We start from the raw sequence: 22,731 nt of genomic DNA on the forward strand, positions 1-22,731 counted from the left end.
ATTTCCATGTATATAATATTATTGGTAATCTATTTCAAAGATCCATTCCTGATAATACTGTGTCGAATGTTGCTGTAATATTTTTATTCTTGTCTAACAGATTAATATTCCTCTTCCTGACACACTCTTAAAATATTTACGAGAGTGGGCATACACCGGGATTGGGTGTGGTTTACCTGGGAATTGGCAGGGCTTAAATGTGTACATGATTTATCAGAAGTTGCCATATGTATTGTTTATTATTCAGCCAAGTGTGTAAGTGATCCTTGATACATGGTAATTTGTGGTTGGTGATTCATGCAAAAAGGGAAATGATCTGTCAGCCTTGTCGATTGTATTTTTCTTAAAAGCACCGCGTGTAGTACTACAAGCAGTTTTCCAACTTACTTTGCATCACCAGCCAAAGCAAGCAGACAGAAAAAAAGCATCAGTCAGTGACTGATGCACAATCGTGCCCGCTGTCTTGTGAAATGCACCGTGTATTTTCTGAAACAAATTTACAATTGCAGGATGCACACTGCAACGTCTTGAGAAGGGTGTAATATTTTGGCACACTGATGTCATCCATACAGGCAGGATGCCCGATGCTGCTCTTGTGCGACTGTGCAAGTGTACCTAATGTTGTGGCCAGTCAATGCAGGTTTCTGCTACCACTGTCTGTGTACTGCTAACTGGAAATGAACTTCTTTCTCTTTCGGCTTTTCCCTTCAGTGGTCCCCTTGAAAATCAATCTCCTCCATTGAACCTTGTCAAATAAAAATTAACAAAACTCTTATATAGTAGGTAGCACGCTTGTTTTATGATGACTTCATGGAATATATATAAAAACACAATTCAAGGGAAAAATGCAGTCAGGCCTTTGAGGTGTTGAGTGTCAGCACAGCGCTGTGCACTACACATGTTATGGAACAAGTTTACCAAATAACTTTAGATATCGATACATACTGACATGACGGATAATGACAAAATGTACTCGTTTCATACCGGTATTTGGCAAAGATACACTATCTGTAACGGAGACTCATCATTTATAACAAGTTGGCAAGACTCATCACTCATGAGCCTAACTTAGTGGTGAAAACTATTGCTGAACTTGCATTAAAAAAATGTTAAAGTGGATTTCAAAGCATGATGTCATTAGCATGTTGGTGGTTAAGGCATACCGTATTCACCTGAAGGTAAAACTAAAAAGGGAGACAGTTGAGCTCACACTTTCATACACTCGTGATCTGGAGAACCACGACAAGAAGACCAGATTAAAAAAAAAAAACTGGCTCAAAGACATCGGATACATTTTTAAAATATTTTTCATGACCTATATTCAGGGTTGACTGATTCAGTTTCTGACCTTGTCCCTGCAGCGAAAGTACAAAACAATTTTTGCTTGAACTTTCCGCTAGTCAAATTTGGAACACATGGTGTGTTTGAGATCAGTTTGACTATTCTGGCACCTTCCTAACTGTAAAAGTAGGACTGGCATAGTAACAGTATGTCCTGTGCCAGTTTCTTCCTTGGTACACAAACTCAACTCCCATGAAAGACATAAACACTACTCTCGGTTCATATGATGTGAAGAGAATCACGTCCTTGTTTCACGGCAGTACTTGTCCTCTAAAAGCTACACACGAGGGGAATTATTCATGAGGAACATGTTTGTAGAATGTAATAGTCACTGCACCGTTGTACGTGGATGATGAGTAGATATAAAGAAATGAGAAGGACATGGAGGAATCCTTTTTGTACCTGAAGTTTAATGAGGAAACCCTCGTCTCAGTCACCTGTAATTAGACTCACAAATGACAAGGCCAATGGAGAGGTGGCCCATGGAGAGATAAAGGAGCAATATTTTTGTAGAATATTAGTGACTCCTGAGCATAAATACATAATGGCTATTTTATTGACGTTATGCATTTGAAACAAACTTGAACGCATTCTTTATACGCAGGTATAAAGAAATGATGAACAAAACATACATTAGAAGTGTTTTGACAGATGTTTGTAATGACTAGCTACCGCTGAACTGCCAGTTTAATTGTTTAAGATGGCACACGTATCTGTGTGGTGTATTGTTAATTTCCTTTCTTTTATCCGCCTGGCCGGAGTGCAAGGCAGCCGCGTTGGCAGTGAAGCTGATTGGTAGACGGGGGAAAAATGGCACAGTGACAAGTGCGAGCAAACAGTCTCGGCATGATCAAAGCTGGCCGAGCGGAAGACAAACAAAGTGTACAGTGGAGCGGTTGAAGAACATCACCTCTGCACGCTACAAAAATATCAAACTGACGGACACTGTCTTAATTTCAAGCATGTGATTGGGTGGTATAACATTCAGAGAAAACCCAAATGTGTTTTGCATCTTTAACCATAGCTTATATTGTTGTTACCTCAGGTATGACACAAAAACAGACATAAAAAAACATGTCAGGAATATGACATGGTAACAACGCCCGTTCTGTGTCACGCTCCAAATCTGCCAACGTTTGCATGATTAGCACACCTCTCCCCTGCAGCGAGCATTACTGCATACCCGCCGAGGCACAAAGACATGTGACATGGCTAAGCACCGTCATTAGATGCAGGGGAGGCAAAGTTCAGCGAACGTCGTCTGCACCGGGCCTAATGGTTGCACGCTTTGAATGAGGAGAACATCCAGTAATTACAGTGGTTGAGTTAAATGGAGGCGGTTTGTGCTCGGTGGGCACTCTCTCCATGCGGCAGCTTGGAGTCTAGATTGTATTTTCTGGGAGATGGCAGAGCTATCCAATACCTACATCCATTTTCTTTAGTGTGCAGGGTCACGGGGAGAGCTGAGCCTATCCCAGCTGACCAGGGGGTGAGAGGCAGGGTACACCCTGGGATGATTGCCAGTCAATCACAGGGCTGACACACAGGAACAGACAACCATTTACACTGAAAAGCAATCTTGGGTACAAGACCACAATATAATAAAATGTGATCATTTTTATGGTCCTGCCGACTGTCCATCGGAATATTGTGGGTTTACAATTCAGCTTGTGGTGTGCAGACAAAAGCAATGAGACTAGTTTATGTTGTCGCACTTTTTAAATTAGCGTCGTTGTATAAATGGTCTTCAATTATCTGGCGTCCTTCTTACCTCCCGGCAATGATGCCACAGCACTAACCATCGAGCAACTGCGCTACTCATATAAGATTCATGCTCATACGTGTTGTTATAAATGTTTTCCCTTGTGGAGCTGAGTGGGTTCAGAGTCGAGTTTTAGCTTGGCGTGAGTTACTGCAGCAACAGTAGCCTTGTTTTTTTATTGGGGATTATTGAACCAATAAAAGCCTGTTGTTCCAGCGATTAAGTCTGGTATTTGTGTGTCTCACCGAACATTACTAACACCTAGTGACCAGTGTGGAATACTACATATTTGAATGCGTCTTCTGAATGCCTCATATGTATTTGTTAATTTAAAAATTGTTATGCTTAAGAAAACTTAATTTAGGCAAGGCATTACATTTGTTTCAATATATATATTTTACTAATAATGGGCTGAATTCAACCATATTAATATTTGTGTAAAACCATGATAGAGTGAAGCAGCGTATTTCAAACCGCAAAGTGACAAGTGTGGGTCCTCTGAGACGTATCATAATTTCCGGACTATTGAGCACACCTGAATATAGTAAGCCACACCCACTAAATTTAAAGAGAAAAAACAATTTATACATATAAACCTGGCTATTAGCTGCACATTGCAACATTGGATATTTAGTACTCAGAAAGATTTGTTTGACTTTTAATTAAATACATGTTTTTTTTCCAAACAGTGCAGAACAGTATGTGTGATACGGCTAATTAAACAGAAAAATGTTTTCCATGATGGAGGTGCATGCACGAAGCATAAAATGACTTCTCAGAAGCAAACAAGATGTCAGAGAACGCCAGACCAGAACACAACCACAAATTAGCCGCATCAGCATGTAAGACGCAGGGTTCAAATCAAAGCATGACAAAAAAAAGAAAATATGGTATTTAAAATTGTTGAAAAAATAGTATACTTTGGGACATTTTCAGCATTTATGGGCCCTGACATCTCCAATGTTGACTGATAAAAGGGTTGTATGAGCGTAAAAAGGTCATTTTGGTATACTTACTACATTTGTACACATCCATAATCTTTGTCTGAATCACTATCACAGTTTGCAGTCATTGCAGGCAATTACTGCGTGCATCCATTCCCTTGATGGAGCCTTACCAAGGGCCCACCTGAAGAGGGCCATTGGTGTATCGCCCCCCCCCCCCCCCCCCAATGCAGCCCCCGCTATCACAAATGCGGTTACAGTCGAGAGCTGAACTTCCTTTGTGCTCAGCTAATGGCGCACTAAACGTCTGTACTACCGCTACGAGGCTGGTAAAATAACCCTTTTATACTTCAGCCCCAAAGACCAGTGAGCTTTAACTGATCATCCAGCCTTTTGTCTTCCTGTACTGTATGTATTGTCTTCAGCCTCATCCATGTGAATAAATTATAGACTTCCCATAAGGGATGGTCAAACCTCTACTCCACTTTGAAGCGGGTCAGCGCTGTCTCACCTCTCAGAATTAAAAAAAAAAAAAAAAAAAAAGCAGTGGTCGGGGGATGGGTTAGAGCCGCCATAAAGCAAGGCTGCGAACATCCGTATCCAATTATAAATGCACTAAAGGTTATGTCTTGGTCCGCTCTGGTAACTAGCTAATATGATTATTACTGTATGGATGTGACCAACAGCATACATTCATGTTTACACCATATGCATTATTAAAAGCTATGAAACTTAATGGTGATTCATATTTTTTAACCGTGTTAAGCAATGGCATTAATCATCATAGAATTACTTATCTAAGGAAACGATATGTCGTCATTTCACTTTAAAATAGCAGCTTCCATATCTCATTAGTGCCATGGCAATCCTTGATCACCTATTTTAGTGGTGTATAATGGTGGTGGATCAGCCTGGAGACGTGAAATCATAACATAATCATAGTGTTTAGTACATGCAGGACAATCTGCAGCTTGGCTTCTTTAGTTTATGTCACCATTGTAGCTTAAAAGGGAAATTGCACGTCACATATTTTATTTATTTTAATAGTTTTGCACAGTTGTTCCGGCATTGAACTTTATAGTAGCACCGCTTTCATTGATTGAAATGTTTCCCATAAGAAATAATACAAATCCAATGAATGCATTTATAATAAAAAAATAATTACATGCAATCAAAAATATAAATTGTCACAAGCAAGGTCGTAACAGCAAAAATTCATAACCTTAGGGTATATTTTTTTAAACCGTGAATCCGAAAAATTCCAACCACAACTACAAATTTAAGGCATTCAGGAGGCACATTCAAAAACAACAGGAAGTACTGTTAGTGCTGGACCCAGTTTGTACAGTATGGCACGAGTCATGTTGTTAATAGTGCCAGCACTTTGAAAAAGAAAGTGAGAAATTGAGAGAAAGCTACGCAGGAAATGACTCTTCTTTTTTTTTTTTAAACCCAACAAATCATTTCTCTCCCCGTTTGTAGGCACCTCTGTCAGAACATCTCCCACTGGAGCCTGTGGGAGTCCTCTCAAGTAAGACCAGCTCCCATTGGTTTTGTCCTCCATCCAGCCATCCTACCCACTCATATTCTCCAAAGCTCCTTTTGTCTCAGCCAATCGGTCCCCGCTAGCTCTGGCAGCTATCACAGTATTTTCAAACACAAAGAGAAGAATCCACCTTAATACCGTCTTTGGGATACGCAAGTGCTGTGGTTGGCAAATACAGAAAAGTGTCTCTTTTTGAAGCCCCCGCCCCCCTCCCCCAATCAGTCCTCCTCTCACGCTAGATGATCAAGCCTCAGAGGAAGAATTAAGTCAAGAGCCTGATGGGATTTCTTTTTTTTTTTTTTTTTTTTTTTTGGCTGCGAAACCCTGAATGGCTGCTGATGGAATGCAGCCCATAATTTTACATCAATTATACCATTTTGGTTTTGTGGCTGTGCCCAGTTCATAATGCCCAGTATTTGCTTATGGAGCCCCACTTATTTGGGCCGCACTATTACATTGTTTTCACCCAGCTTGTTTCTTTTGTCACTTTTGAGTGACACAACATGACTGCTTTCAAAACCATGTGTGGATGTTTCCATATGCTTAAATATATATACACATGCAACATGTCTTTATGTACACTGCAAATCACATGCGTTTAATACCATGCTTGAATCATATGATTACCCGTGCAGCATATGTTGTAATACATCAGAGAACGTCCTGTCAGATAGTCCGCCAAGGTAATTTCCAGACTGTAAACATCGATGTCATCCTTGAGTTCAGAAATGATGATAGATGGCCAACCGATGCACCCCTAAAAAAACGTGTCCGTTGGTCTAAAAATGATGAATTTATTATTTGGATTGTATTCCTCTTATGCTTATGTGTCTGCACAAAAATTAAGTAGTGTCGTAAAATGTGAAGTACCAAAGATATGCTATCAAACTCACTGTGGGATGTTGTTCAGTCATTTGAGCACTCAAGCAAATGTGTTTTGTTCAAGGATTCCAACAGGAGAATTTCAGTGTGAACTTGATTAGATTACGGCCTCATTTTATATCTGTTGGAGATGATGGATCATTTTATGTGGGATTCGTCATTCAGTAACATTTGGTGTTATTGCTCTGTATAAAAACTATATTAGTGATACACTATATGATAAAATGACTAAATAAAGTCACAGTTGGGTACATTTTCGATGCAGTAACAATACAAAATGTGGAACGAAGCATTTCTGTGAAATCATCTTTAAAATGAAGCATGAAAATGCAATCCGCAAATGTAGTGATTTTTTTGGGGGGGGGCTTCATTTTGCATTAGATGCTAAAACCAATATATGATATAGTATGTAGGTCAATACCGTCTTACCTCTTCTTCTCTTTTAAATTGCATATTTAAGCAAATGTTACATATTCTTGGCCTAAATTAAGCATTAAAAAGGCAAAATGAATGGCAATACTAATTTAAGGCAGTCAGAAAGTCCATTTAAAAATGTCACACTGGTCACTACATATACACTACTGTAATGTTACTGTAGTAACAGGCGTATTGTGTCGTTCTGAGCTACTTTAAGTAGTATAGTATTTAGCTATAAATAGTATCTATTTACTGTTTGGTATAGAGAGCAGTGATGTTTTGCATGTTGGGTGAGATGAATTTATACAAAGAACATTTTTGACAAAGTAAATTATTGTACAGACACCACCGAGAGTATGGTTGTAATAAGGGTTTAAAAAGTCATGTGACATGTGCAACTTTTGCACTCGTCTTTGCCCATTTACGTGTTTCATTGGTAAGTGACCTGCTCAAAAACCTTGATGCAGGGCTAGGAGGTGTGGGACCACCTCCCATATTGCAGGGCACCTCCACAGCTCCACTGATGTGCACCAGGCCAGGCGGCAAAGGCGGGACACCACCCGCACAGCTCTGTCATATAGAGCTCTGCTTCCACCCAGTGTATTCATATTTTCGCCATGTTTTGCTTGCATGCAATGACCCAGTTTCGGAACCACTGCTGTTCAGTATACAGGAATGCCTCATTTATGGCGGTTAATTGGTTCCAGACCCAACTTTCCATAGATTAATGTGGCCACTCACGATCTACCAGGTCCCAATAACAACAATGGAGTAGATGGAGCAAAACATGGATGAACATGAACATGCAAACACTCAGGATGTAAAGAAGTGGCTTGGGGTCCCACGCTGTCTGACCAACATCAGCATCAACGGCAAAGGAGTTCTTGAGCTACCAATCAAAAGTGTCACTGAAGTGCTCTTAAGTGGGACTACAGATGACATTGAAGGACTCCAGAGATCAGCCTCTGTTTACATGAAGAAAATGGACACCATCCGATGCAATACAGCTTGCTAGGTTGGCCCTGAAGCACAATGATGTTGTGTGACATGTCCGGTTGGAAAGCTTGGCGCAAAGTTTCAGCTTCACAAAGGAACAAAATGGCGGTAGAGGTCGTCAGTAGGGGGCTAAAAGAGGCGGAAAGGCTGTCTCTCTTGGCTCTTGGACAATGGATCAGTTGGGAAGGCATGGACAGGAGAAAGCTGCATATGATGTCTCCCCTCCCCCCCAGTGACTCTCAAACACATCTTCAGCAGTTGTAGGACCAACCTCACCACACAAGACTTCTACACATGGAGGTCCTCAAGGGTCTGGTAACTTGACAGCAAGAGGAACACCATCAACTCCTTGCCCCTGAGAGCCAACATTTCTTCGAGAAGGACAGAAAAAGCCTAACCACCCCGCTATTAAACCAGAAGCTGGAGAAGCTAGCTCGCCATGGCCTGGGATTGGAAGATGTTAGTTGATATTGATGCTATGGTCCCCTTCACTAAAGGTGGTCAACATCATAGAGCTCACAGTTCCATGGGGGGGGGGTGCCACCGAAGAGGTCAACAAACGAATGAAACTGTGCTTCACAGAGCCGGCAGCAGATGCACAAAAACGAAGATGAAAGGCCAAGGTCTATCCAACTGAAGTAGGATGCAGTGGCTTTGTGGCTTCCTCGACTATCATGCTCAAGAAAGACCTTGGCGTTCACGGACAGGCTCTGCGACAGGCAATAAGATCAGTCTCTGAAGCGGCTGAAAGAAGCAGCTAGTGGCTACGGATCAAGCGCAAGGACCCTTGCTGGGCTCAAAGCAGAAGGCTGCACACACCTATCAGTGGGCCGGTCATCGAAATACCAACGATGTCTACCTGACAACCCTAAATATTTTTTTTTACCTGAAAAAACGATTTGTAAATTATTGAGGACTATAAGCCATGTCATAAAACGGCATATTGTGGTGCGCAAAAAGGCAACTCTTTATTTGACAGAAACCAATCATGAGCTAGGAAAAAAAACTCTCAATGATCTTGTCAACCAATTGGAAATAGCAAGAGGTCATTACTCAATTAACAGTCTGGCTCATGGTGTCATCTTACAAAGAACACTAAAATCGTCACGCAACAACTTAACACTTTTAGTGTTAAGGCAATGTACAATGGTCAAGACAGGTACCAATACGAGTTTAAAACAACAAACAGCTATTTAACTTCTACCCATAATGCATTACTCCCACCCCCACCAGAGTAGTTCAGTGACTACCTCGTTATTTGACAGAAGCCAATCATGAGCTAGGAAAAAAACTTGCAATGGGCTTGTCAACCCATTGGAAATGGCAGGAGGTCATTACTCAATTAACAGTCTGGCTCATGGTGTCGTCTTACAAAGAACACTAAAATCATCACACAACAACTTAACACTTTTAGTGTTAAGGCAATGTACAAAGTACCAATATGAATTTAAAACAAACAACTATTTAACTTCTACCCATAATGCATTACTCCCACTCCCACCAGAGTAGTTCAGTGACTACCTCATTATTTGACGGAAGCCAATCATGAGCTAGGAAAAAAAACTCGCAATGAACTTGTCAACCAATTGGAAATGGCAGGAGGTCATTATTCAATTAACAGTCTGGCTCATGGTGTCATCTTACAAAGAAGACTAAAATCATCACACAACAACTGAACACTTTTAGTGTTAAGACAATGTACAAAGGTCAAGACAGGTACCAATACAAGTTTAAAACAGCTATTTAACTTCTACCCATAATGCATTACTCCCACTCCCACCAGAGTACTTCAATGGCTAACGGGTGCCAGGCCACCAAAAGGAACATGTGGATCTGACTGTATATGCACACATGATCCCTTTCCTACTACTTAACACTTGATTCATTTTTGTTCCATGATAAAGGTATCGACAAAATAATTCCAAAAAATCATTAATTAGCGTCCCTTGTACCACTACTTCTTCTTTTTTTTTTTTGAGTTGCATGAGCTGTGAAAAGTGACCTCTGAAGGTTTGCAATATTTTAAATAGCTTCACTTACGCTCGTATTAATTACCTGATCTAAATGCAGCAACACTTGAAGTGCGTCTTTTCTAATCCAACCATCAAAAGAACCATACAGTAGCTGTCTCACAAAACGCTGCGTCAGTACAACTGGCTCATTTGTAAAATCCGCTGCAGAACAATGAAACAATGAAGGAACCAGGAAGCCAAAGAGGTGAACCAAATGATGGACTCCACCGAAGACAAGTTTGCTTCCCCTCTCTCTCTCTCATCATAAAGTGTGATTGATCACAGTATCATGCCATTAATGGGGTTGCAGCTCACATCCAGACTCTGGGATAACAAGGTCACACTTGCACCTATTTTGTGCAGTGCCTTTTTCTTCATCCTCCTCACAGTTGGAAACCTTTTCATTCAAACTGACTTGACATCAGACATCTGCATTCCAATTTTATTAGAAGTCTTCCAAGAGGCTATTTAATATACATAACATCCTAATGACTTGGTCTCATTCAACGATACACAAGGAATTATTGGCTTTGCATAGTCAGTTATTGACTAATGTGTCTTAATGGCATCTCCAAGGCTCCTATTTAAGACTCTAATTGGCAGTAAGGTGTCTCAAACTGTGGTGCGTTTTATTAAATTAGCTATTGATCTTGGCCTCATATGCAACTGACGTCTGAGTCCATGGACACCTTGTTATTGATGCACTGCTGCTGCGGTTGGAAAAACATGTCAGCAGCCGAGACATTCACTCACTTAGCAATGTTAGGCGTATTGTAGATGGGGATGCAAGGCATTGTCTTCTTTTTATTAATGCTTAGGATTAATTTCCACTCAGATTTAATGTGTTGCTACTGCCCTGTAATTGATCAGTCATTTCAAATAGTGTTTGTGTGTTGTTTATTTAACTGCATGCACCAAATTCATTCATTCATTCATTTTCTACTGCTTATCCTCACGAGGGTTGCGGGCGCGCTGGAGCTGGACCGGTCGCCAGCCAATCACAGGGCACATATAGACAAACAACCATTCACACTCACATTCATACCTATGGACAATTTGGATTCGACAATTAACCTAGCATGTTTTTGGAATGTGGGAGGAAACCGGAGTACCCGGAGAAAACCCACGCATGCACGGGGAGAACATGCAAACTCCACACAGAGATGGCCGAGGGTGGAATCAAACTCGGGTGTCCTAGCTGTGTGGCCTGCATGCTAACCAGCCTGCACCAAATTCATGTTCAGCAAAATGGTAGAAAAACGGAGTTGAGAGTTTCAGGGAGTTCTGTGCGATTGGCTTTAAAGCTGGAAGGATAATGAGTCCTCTTTGGCAGGCATACAATTGTCCTTGTTCATAAAATGAGGCATTTATGTGCTTCTCATTATCTTGTGTTCTTAAAAAGACAACAGCAGCAATGGAGATCTTGTCACTTTGACGCTTTTTTGAGGGAATTTAAGTGGGGAACAAACCCTTTGCCTGTGTGCCTTTTTAAAAATCATAAAAACTGGCCGTTACTGAGAGTGACGGCTTTTGAAAAATGTCTGGGATTAAATGAGTTGATAGCCACTAACAGCATACACTGTTGTCATGCATTCATTCATTTTCTACCGCTTTTTCCACACTAGGGTCGCGGGGGTGCTGGAGCCTATCCCAGCTGTCTTCGGGCGAGAGGCGGGGTACACCCTGGACTGGTGGCCAGCCAATCACAGGGCACATATAGACAAACAACCATTCACACTCACATTCATACCTATGGACAATTTGGAGTCGCCAATTAACCTAGCATGTTTTTGGAATGTGGGAGGAAACCGGAGTACCCGGAGAAAACCCACACATGCACGGGGAGAACATGCAAACTGGCCGAGGCCTCCTAGCTGTGAGGTCTGCGCGCTAACCACTCGACCACCGTGCCGCCCCCAAGTCATGCAATCATTAATATAGTAAGTTTAATATTTTTTCTTTTTGCACATATAAACATACTGACTGATTATTGTCCCATACTGTGATACTATATAACCCATGATGTTTGCGAGAACCATATTTTGTATTGACAGAATTCATATTATACAAATATGGTTACATATTTCAAAATATTTTTTATATGGAGGACCATCGACATACATAGTAACTTCAGCTGCAGCATCTAGCATAGCTGTGTATTTGTTTACCCATAATCCAAGGCATTGATGCTTTTAAAGTAGGACTCAGTGTTCTATAAATACTTGAAAGGGCAAACAGAAAACTCAAGACCAAGAACCATTCCAAGAACAGTTTGGACCTGTAAAAACAGTCACAGTATTTTTTTTTTCTCTCGGAATCCATAAAGTGTAGGAGTTATTAAGGGTGTTGTTATGGATGTGATAAAACAGTAAGTCATCCTAAAAAGTCATTTAGCTTTATAATGATCCAAGTAGATTTCATCCTCTGCTGCAATAAACAGGAATCCTTTTTTTTACATCTTTTCAACCCAACAGAGAAATGCAAATGAGCCGAGGAATTCAGGTTAGCAATCATGTCCACTGTGACACCTCTGAATACTCCCTTGAGTAAAAATCTGTGCTCCGACTGCAAGCCGCCTGCAAATGTTTCCAACCACAGAGAGCGAGCATCATCTCTGCTCCTCATGTAAATTAAGAACGAGCGGTCGAATCAGAAGAAGCCATTTGGGTGTGGGAAAATAGATGAGTCAGCATGGGGTGAAAACCTCATTCAATGTCATTCAACTGCAATCTAAATCTGTTTTACACCTTGAGAGTTACCCGGGGCCCCATTTCATATTAGCATGAAAAACCAGTTAAGCAATTTATTATAATGCAGGAATTCCGTCACTCGTGAGTAAAAGGGATTGAGGGAGCTTATAATCGCTGTTTATCACTACTTACAGCGGATGGGTGGTGAATACATCGGAGCTGACTAATGATTTTGAGATCCATTATCCAGAATTGAACGGAGCTGCAATGCAGAATTGGAATGGCATCACATTTGTCGAGTGCATGTCAGTCACAGTTGGTGTTTTCTGATGTAGCCCTCGGCTATCTTCAGACATGACTGCCTACAATGGAGTCAGCAGACAGGAAAGACTGGTCTACTCTGTGGCCTCCTTTCTCCTCAACGTGGCCTACACAATAACAATCCCATTGTAGTACGAGAAGCACATTGATCTCACAGAGGCTCGCCTTAAGCACATTTATTGGCCACTGATCGTGAAGTCGCTCAATAGACCGCCTGAGACCACGACACCATTATTTGTTCTCATTGGAAGAAATTATCCAGTTATTGTCTGAATGTGGCCGAGGGACCTAAACCCTTAAAGACAAGAGGGTGATGGGATTTCAAGTGTAGAAAGGCATGAATAAATCTAAAGCTTCTCCAGGGATCTGATGCACTGCACTTCTATTGAATAGCATGGACCAAAAAAAAAAATCTACTGTCAATCTTAATTCAACTGGAATCTGCTCACTGCCGGTCAAGTCTGGACTCGCATAAAGACAGTAAATGAATCCATTTGTGTGGATCTTTAATACACCCCATGGGGTGGCCTACTTTTCCATGTTGGTACATATTCATTTGTATAAGGCAACTGTGCTGCCTGTGTTATTATTTTTCTGGCAAACACACCACATAATGCTAAGTCGCAAAGTTTAATAACAAAAAAAGCCAGAGTGAGTGACATTTCTCAGCCAGCTCAATATGCTCTACAAAACACCTACTGTAACTTGAATATATATGGATCAAAATTGACCCGAACACCATAGATGTTTCTTTAGTGATTAATACTAAAATGAGAAAATAAATAAAACTAATCGATTTAAGAGATATGTTCTATAGCCCTCAGTGATAACAAAAGAACCTTTAATTTATTAATATGATCCTTTTGAGTTTCATTCATTAATTCCTTTTCTACCGCTTATCCTCACAAGGGTTGCAGGGGTGCTGGAGCCTATCCCAGCTGTCTTTGGTTGAGAGGCGGGGTACACCCTGGACTGGTCGCCAGCCAATCACAGGGCACATATAGACAAACAACCATTCACACTCACATTCATTCACAATTTGGAGTCACCAATTAACCTAGCATGTTTTTGGAATGTGGGAGGAAACCGGAGTACCCGGAGAAAACCCACGCATGCACGGGGAGAACATGCAAACTCCACACAGAGAGGGTGAGATTGAACCCGGGTCTCCTAGCTGTGAGGTCTGCGCGCTAACCACTAGACCTCCGTGCCGCCGTGTAGCCCTCTTTTGAGGTTCATTTTACCATTTTTGGAAATTGAAATGAAGGGGTATATTGACCAAAAAAAGGCCTACATGCCCACACCAAAAGTATTAAACCCAAAAATTTCATGGATGAGGAAGCCTAAGAAGGTAACCAAGAAATGAGAAGCAAATTACTTATTGTTTTTACTGTATTTTATAGCTGATAATACATGGGTCAAAACCGACTCGTTAACATAAAAGATGATACCAGAAAGCAAAAATAAGTGGTGCACAACTTCTGGGGACTCACAAACACATATGAGTAAAATTTGGGCAAGATTGGCTGGAAAAACATGACCGTCATAAAGCAAAACACCTTGCAGGGGCACGGGCAGGACAATTAATTGCCATCCATAAGTCACTGATGTTTTGTTTTATGATTATTAAAAAATTATTCCGTATTCCATGTATGGTTGCATGTCTTCCAAAGTATTTTCAGTACAACTAAGAGGGGCACCGAACAAATGTCCTTTACAACTAACATCTACATGTTCGTGACTTGCTTCACACTGGTGGTATTTGGTATGCGCTCATTGTGACATGGTCTACATCTGGTACCCTCATTAGTACACATCTCTCTTGCCCTTGACCTGTTGTCTAAGCAGTCTTCATGTACAGTATTTAGTCCCCAGTCTTTTGTCATCATGTCATGTTGTTAGTCCATCCCGTTCATTTTTTTGTGTGTTTTTGGACTTTTGTAGACTTCAGCATTTGATTTTGTATTATTGATACTGGGATGTTTTAGTAATGAAACCATTTTTTTTTTCCTTTCTTTATTTCGAACATCATCCAAAGCACAACAAACCAAACATAAATCAACACAAATAAAAATATCTATGTATATATAAACGTACACATGTTCGAAAGGGAATGGGAAGAAGTCAAGACTTATCTAGTCCCACCCCCCTAACCACCCAGATTCCAACCTCATCCCAACAAAACATATATTATTCCTTGTCTACAAGAATGAAAACCCCACATCCAACCACCCTCACCCAGCTTGAGGCACCCAAGTACGTGCCAAGAGCAACCAGTTCATTACTAGTCATAGTATCGTACATAGTCCAGTACTTTTAGTAGTATTTTTAGCTGCATACTACTGCTGTCTCTCCTTGCATTTGGGTCCACCCGCCATGCGACCGCATCCAAACCGTAACAGCCATCGTTATACTTTTACATACCTGCCCCTGATTCACCTCATAGCAGATCCACTACGAGCAGCCGTAAAGGGATTCCATGAGCAGGATTGGTGTCCCTAAGGACTCTTTCTCAGGGACATTGTTTTTGCTTTATTTTTACTCCAAATCGCCTCCATCATCACTGTTACATGCAAAGGCATCAGCGTTTGGTTGTACTATGTGCACATTGTCGAGCTCAATCTTCAGGAGATGGTACTTCTCTTTCCTCTGGGGATAAGTCGCCCTCTCGCCGACCCCCCTCTGTCGCCATTGATGACACCTCTGAGTCAGACAACAACCAGCTGTCCTTGTACATCCACGTTGCTCTTTCCTGTACTTCCTTCCTCTTACAGCTTCAGCAAAATGTGACCATCGGTCACAAGGTTCTTGCTGCCTCGTATCAGATGACATTTGTGTGTGGTTTCTCATATAGTTGCAGGTCGTGGAATATTATAGGAATACATAATACTGTAACAATATGACCCCTTGTCTCTTTCACTGAAGGGCTATAAAGTAAATATGTTTGTATAAGATAAAGAAAAAGTTTTCTTTGATTACATGTCCTTGGTGGGTCCACATGAACAATTCATGCAAGAGGGAGCAACAACCAGATGAAAAAAAAATGCCCGGCTTAGCCCAAAGTGACATTGAATGTTCATAGAGGCGCTGAAAATCTCCCACTCAGCCCACGTGCATCATACAAAGAGAGCATCGCTGTCCCCGAGGTGTGAACCAACGCCCTCTCATTTTCCCTCCCTTTCCGTTCTGAAGTCCACACGTGTGTGTGTGTGTGGACTGATTTTTAATACTAGCATTCCTGACGCAGGGCCTTATTTTGTGTTGTCCGTTTTACTTCTATTGTGCAAGGTGGTGGTAATGATTACTAACTGGCTGGAGGAGAGATTGCATTCATTTTATAATACACCCACCTCCTCCGAGCATGCTGGTGTCAAGTAAATGCACCATGTTTCAGTACACACTCACACAGGTCAGGAAATCAGAGTCTATATAATCGCAACTGTACCATTTCAAACTTAACTGGGGATCATTATAGACAAAAATATGAGCTGGAAACCTCATATTACAAATATACAACATAAGGTGGCCAGAAATATTTCAATATTGAACAAAGCAAAATTTGTTCTCAATCAGAAATCACTCCACACTCTTTATTGCTCTACCATATCTTACTTATTGTGTGGAAATATGGGGTAATAACTATAAAAGCAATCTTCACTCGCTAAATGTACTGCAAAAAAGGTCAGTAAGGATAATTCATAATGCCGCCTACAGAGAACATACTAACTCCTTATTTCTAAAATCACAAATACTTAAACTTGCTGATATAGTTAATCCATTCATTCATTCATTTTCTACCGCTTATCCTCACAAGGGTCAACTGGGGTTGCTGGAGTCTATCCCAGCTGTCTTCGGGCGAGAGGCGGGGTACACCCTGGACTGGTCACCGGCCAATCACAGGGCACATATAGACAAACAACCATTCACACTCACATTCATACCTATGTTTTTGGAATGTAAACTCCACACAGAGATGGCCGAGGGTGGAATTGAACCCCGGTCTCCTAGCTGTGAGGTCTGCGCGCTAACCACACGCCCACCATGCAGCCTGATATAGTCAATCTTCAAACTAAAATCTTCATACAATCTTCAAACAAGCTAAAAATAACCAATTAGCTAAAAATGTCATCCAATACTTCTCTACAAGAGAGGAGAAATATAATCTCAGGGAAGAACCAAATTTGAAACACTTATATGCTAGGACTACGTTAAAAAGCCATAGCATTTCAGTATGTGGAATCAAACTATGGAATGGATTGAGTAAGGACCTCAAACAATGCACAACGATGAGCCAATTCAAGAAACAATACAAGCAGTTGATGTTTGCTAAATACAAGGATGAAGAGTCTTGAACCAGTCATGATGTGCTATATATATCACTATATTGACACTTACTATGGTACACATTATGTCATTGGATGCTCATATCACCTTGTACTTTGGTACGAGGTACATTATTCAAAAACAAAAAAACCTTAAACTGTATTATGGAAAGCAGGAAGTGAACAAATGTAACAGTTCCTGATTGTAAAAGTACCAGATGGAGGGGTAGGATTTAATAAGCTTTGCTTCTTCCTACTCCTTTTGGACATGTGGAAATGTGAACTGATTATGTGATGCATTCAATTATAATCTGATGCATGTTCAAATGAAATACCACCATTACTATTACCATTACCATTACAATTACCAACCATACTTGCGGGGAAACATGGCTTAAACAGTATTAATTGTTCCATTTGACGGAAAACACGCAATAAAAATGATTTCCAAAGCTAAAACAATGGCAGACCACAACAATGTTGTTGTGGTTTACCCCTTTTGCTACAATACCGTGTCCAACATTACGTCAAGATTATTGAAAAGTTTCAAATAAAGGCATGTATACCACCACGTTTTCAGTCATTTTTGCAGGTCTGTGTGATTAGTTTGTTTTATGAGAACTTATCAGACTTTTAACGTTTCGCCTTGGTCGCCATATCAACATGCGGTACATTTTGGTAAGCTTCTAAGTTCTCATAAGGACGTGGCTGTCAACTTACCTCTGAGCACTCCTGAGATGTCGTCTTTGGAAAAGGGCCTGCAAGTGTTGTTTCTCCCAGCACCCATGGGTCCCTGTTATCGACTCAACATGTTTTTCACCACATTGCAGTCAACCGAGCTCAGCATTGTGTTTAAATATATGTGGGGGTGTATGTGTGTGTATTAGTGTGTGAACAAGTATCACAGAGCCACCAGTGGCCGCCACGACACGACTGTTGGTAAACATAAGACTAGAATCTGATAGCATAAAAAAAAAATATATTAAATTATGCTGCTACTGACCTTTGGTGGGCCTAAGGAAGATGGATGCTGGGTGGGTTATCGATGGAACTTTAGTGGGCTCCCTGCAGGCTGCCACTGAATGAATAAATAAGTAAGACTGGATGACAGGGAGCCCACATGGTGGACACAAAACGTCTTTAATTTATTTGTGTCTAGACCTGGTCAGTCTGGTCACACCGATGGCTTTCATTTCCTCTCTATGTGAAATATTAGAATCAATTTCTTTTTGTTTAAAGTCTTGCTTGTGATGTCTTTATCTTCAATGCCTTGTGCTCTCATTAAATATCAAAGATCCTCTATATCAGTGGGGTCCGACCTTTTTGAGTTATGCTTCCACAAAATTATAGTGGACAGTGATTGATTAAGCAGCTGATTATTAGGTATGTATTGTGTATTAAACAAAAAAGTAGTATTGTGGTAAGATGTGTCTGTATTGGTAGTCGCCCAATAATTAGTCTTTAATGGGAATAGCAACAACGTCTTTGGGTCCATTGTGGCAAGTTTTGAATAGTCAATTATAACTTCCATCCAAAATGACAAAATAACAAAATAGTTTTTCTCAATATCATAGATGGGTTTTTATTTCCAAAATGTATATACATTTAAATATTTTTTTTTTAAATCATTGTTGCCCAGTCCTGGTTCATGGGTGGAAGCTTTGATGGTATGGGACTTGCTGTTTTAAAACATTTCGATTCTAAACATTAGTAACAAATCTCCTGATTTGAAGGCTCTACAGATAATGAAAACCAATATTTGAAAAATGCTGGATGACATTTTTTTGTTTGTCCAGTAAGATTTACTGTGAAAAAGAGACACAATTTCCTCACAGACCAATTTTCGTAATACAGAAGAGACATTATTTCTATCAAAAAGATGTTTTTTGTTTTGCAAAAAGATACCCGGGCGGCACGGCGGTCTAGTGGTTAGTGCGCAGACCTCACAGCTAGTAGACCAGGGTTCAATTCCACCCTCGGGCATCTCTGTGTGGAGTTTGCATGTTCTCCCCGTGCATGCGTGGGTTTTCTCCGGGTACTCCGGTTTCCTCCCACATTCCAAAAACATGCTAGGTAAATTGTCCATAGGTATGAATGTGAGTGTGAATGGTTGTTTGTCTATATGTCTATATTTTTGTCTATATGTGCCCTGTGATTGGCTGGCAACCAGTCCAGGGGGTACCCCGCCACCCACCCAAAGACAGCTGGGATAGGCTCCAGCACCCCTGCGACCCTCGTGAGGAAAAAGCGGTAGAAAATGAATGTTGCCCAGTCCTGGTTCATGGGTGGAAGCTTTGATTGTATGGGACCTGCTGTTTTAAAACATTTAGATTCTAAACATTAGTAGCAAATCTCCTGATTTGAAGGCTCTACAGATAATGAAAACCAATATTTGAAAAATGCTGGATGACACCTTTTTTTTGTTTGTCCAGTAAGATTTACTGTAAAAAAAAAAGAGCCACGATTTCCTCACAGATCAATTTTTGTAATACAGAAAAGACATTATTTCTATCAAAAAGATGTTTTTTCCTTTCAACAGGAACACTGTGCTGTTTTGAAGGACTTACTGCAGAACATCAGAGATCCTCCATATGACAAGAGAGCTTTGCTGCTTTTAAGGATCTACTGAAAAAACAGCAAGCTCAAGAGCTTCTCTAAGACAAGACTGCACTGGTGTTTTTATTTTTTTGGGTGTTCACACATTCACACAATCACACATTCATCACTCACTCATAGCTCTCCATTGTTGTTGTTTTTTTGTCTAAATGTGTGTTTTATAAATCAACGTCTGCATAAATTGGCAATGAAACCAATGTCATTCCCTTCCCCACTTAATTAGCAGCGGCAATAATTTATTTATAATGCTTCACTATTTTTATCCATTTGTCAGAAGGATAGAAATGTGCAAATAAGATCCTGTTTAGAGCAATTATTTCATCCCCGTCCCTCCTACAGCATCATGCAAATAAGACAGCACAAGTCCTTTTCCTGTCAATGTCAATGATCGTAATCATCTAAATGCATTCTGCTTTTAATCTGCCACATAATATATTCCATAAACTTCTTCTTCTTGCTCTGTCAGTGTTGCCAACGGTGCATTGTGGTGGATGTTAATGTGAATGTGCCTGCCTTCCTTTTTATGTCCTGTGCTTTTCCGCCTTTGGGAGATATTCCACTCTGTGAAATTGGAGTGCGGTCCCGAGATGTAAGTTATTTCTCCTCACCTGCCGAGGGATTGAAAGAGATCACTTTGTCAGTGGGAGTTGACCTCTTGGAAGCAATCTGAACATCAAGATTAGATCCACAAGCTAAAGCAGCAATGTGTGATTATTTTGTACCCAAAATAACTACCGATAAATCATGTTCATACTCCCCTCGTATCTCTTATCACGGAGGGTGGCCGAACATACTGTTTTCCCAGACCATGTCTTGGGTTTAGTTTTTTAGAAAGTGATGAAAATGTCCTGGTTTTGGACACTTCCACTAGACGACATCAATTGCCATAGGGGGTACGTGAAAAAAAGAAAAAAACAATTAGTGCCTAACACTCAAAATTACAAGTGCGCCTGAACGCCTCTTTGCAGCAGGAAGGAGACAGAGTGGCAGGTGGTTCCTTGCTTTGTGTGCATCATATCAAGAAATAATTAAGTTTGAATGATTACTTTGTTTATTAAGAGTGTTTCATCTTGAAGATATCATTTATATTGGCATTCCAATTAATCCCCGAACGTTCCCAATGGTGAAAACCTGTCACCGTGAGTGGAGAATCACCTGAAAATGAGGCCTTATTGTTGGTTGTATGTATTTTTGTATTTCAGATACGATTAAGAAGGGGGTAGTGGTTCTTTTACAGTTGGGACACCATGGAAAGATTCCAGTCACACAATGGACACTTCAATACTCAAAAAACAGGAACAAAACGAGCAAACTGCTGTCAGTACTGCACTTGTAAATCACAGCAAACACACCCACACATGCTCATGGAACCCAAAGTACTTGATATTTACAACACCAACCGCTTGTTGCTCATAGAACAATAAGACAATGTTACAAAATACTCTACTTATAACAGACATCAATGTTAAACAGACACTGTTTTCCCCTTCAATTTGGTAAAACATGAATATGCAGACTTAAACCATAGCCGTCCTGAATGGACAAAAAAGTAATATTAATGAATTAATCTTAATCTTAATTAATCTTATATTATACTCCGTCTCCTTCCACATTCCAAAAACATGCTAGGTTAATTGGGCACTCCAAATTGTCCATAGGTATGAATGTGAGTGTGAATGGTTGTTTGTCTATATGTGCCCTGTGATTGGCTGGCGACCAGTCCAGTGTGTACCCTGCCTCTCGCCCGAAGACAGCTGGGATAGGCTCCAGCATCCCTGGCAACCGGTAGAAAATTAATTAATCTTATATTAATTCAATTCAAAGGGACGGATAAAGTGGAATAAAATATATGTAGTTTAATAAGCTATTTATCAGTGCTCATGTCAAACGTTATCCTAATGTCATCATGTAAAATACACATTTTTTCACCCGGAATTACAATAAAAAAAATCAATGAACCAATAACTTATATAAATAACTTAATACATCAAGGTAATTGACATGATAAGGTTTATGTTTTTAAGTGTACAGGAGTAGGAGGGTACGGGGTATGTGACTGTAAAAGGTTTGGGAACCACTGATATAGATAATACTGATGGACGATAATTATCGTCCCAGTATCAGCATAAAACGTGATATTGGTAGACATGGGATTTTTTTTTCCAGATAATGAAAACCAATATTTAAAAAATGCTGGATGACACCTTTTTTTGTTTGTCCAGTAAGATTTACTGTAAAAAAAAAAAGCCACGATTTCCTCACAGACAATTTTTGTAATACAGAAGAGACATTATTTCTATCATTTCATTTAAGAGGTTTTCAAGTTATTTTTTCACCATGGAAACCTATGATGGATATATTAATTCAGGTACAATGAAACATGTTGAGTGTCTAAGAAGCCTATTTGAATTTGTGTCTTTTTAATTAATGTTGTAGCGATGCCACTCACCTATTTCTCTTCAAAAAAGCCTCCGAATGGAATGTGTGTATTTGTTTTTTCAATTGAATCCAAGGAGGAAAGATGGACGGGTGAAGGCTAAAAGACTGATGTTCCCTGACTGAGTGTCCTCACGGCACACCGGGTACCGAACAAGTTCTTGTGTCGAGCAACCACCCGCCTCCCTGCGTGCCTGGCCCACCATTGACACACAGACACACACTTGTCATTCCGGTCCACATCCCGCACATATCCCAGAGGCACTGATACATGCCTTACAGGCACTTTTTTAAAATTATTTTTCGGAGGGCTCTTGATTTTTTTTAGGTCAAGTACAATGTGACCTACTGTTCTTTACACTAGAAATATCTGCTGTCGTTCAGCTTGGTGGATGGATTCAGCATTTTTACAGAAGGTTGACCTTAATGTGAGAACATGTTGTTTT

General features: G+C 40.4%; 1 long non-coding RNA gene across 1 annotated transcript in view; it reads right to left on the minus strand.

Annotated features, from left to right (window-relative positions):
* LOC144898630 (uncharacterized) overlaps positions 1–22,489 on the minus strand; it is a 30,681-nt gene extending 8,192 nt beyond the window's left edge. The window contains exons 1-2 of the long non-coding RNA XR_013627546.1: positions 22,299–22,489; positions 18,237–18,311 (exon numbers count right to left, since the gene is read on the minus strand). This is a non-coding gene — a long non-coding RNA (uncharacterized LOC144898630). The remainder of the gene's footprint in view (positions 1–18,236; positions 18,312–22,298) is intronic.
* Between the last annotated feature and the right edge of the window lie 242 nt (positions 22,490–22,731).

Source organism: Doryrhamphus excisus, linkage group LG6 (genome assembly GCF_037039965.1).
Source record: "Doryrhamphus excisus strain RoL-2023G ecotype Guam linkage group LG6, RoL_Dexc_Guam_v1.1, whole genome shotgun sequence".
Taxonomy (NCBI): domain Eukaryota; kingdom Metazoa; phylum Chordata; class Actinopteri; order Syngnathiformes; family Syngnathidae; genus Doryrhamphus; species Doryrhamphus excisus.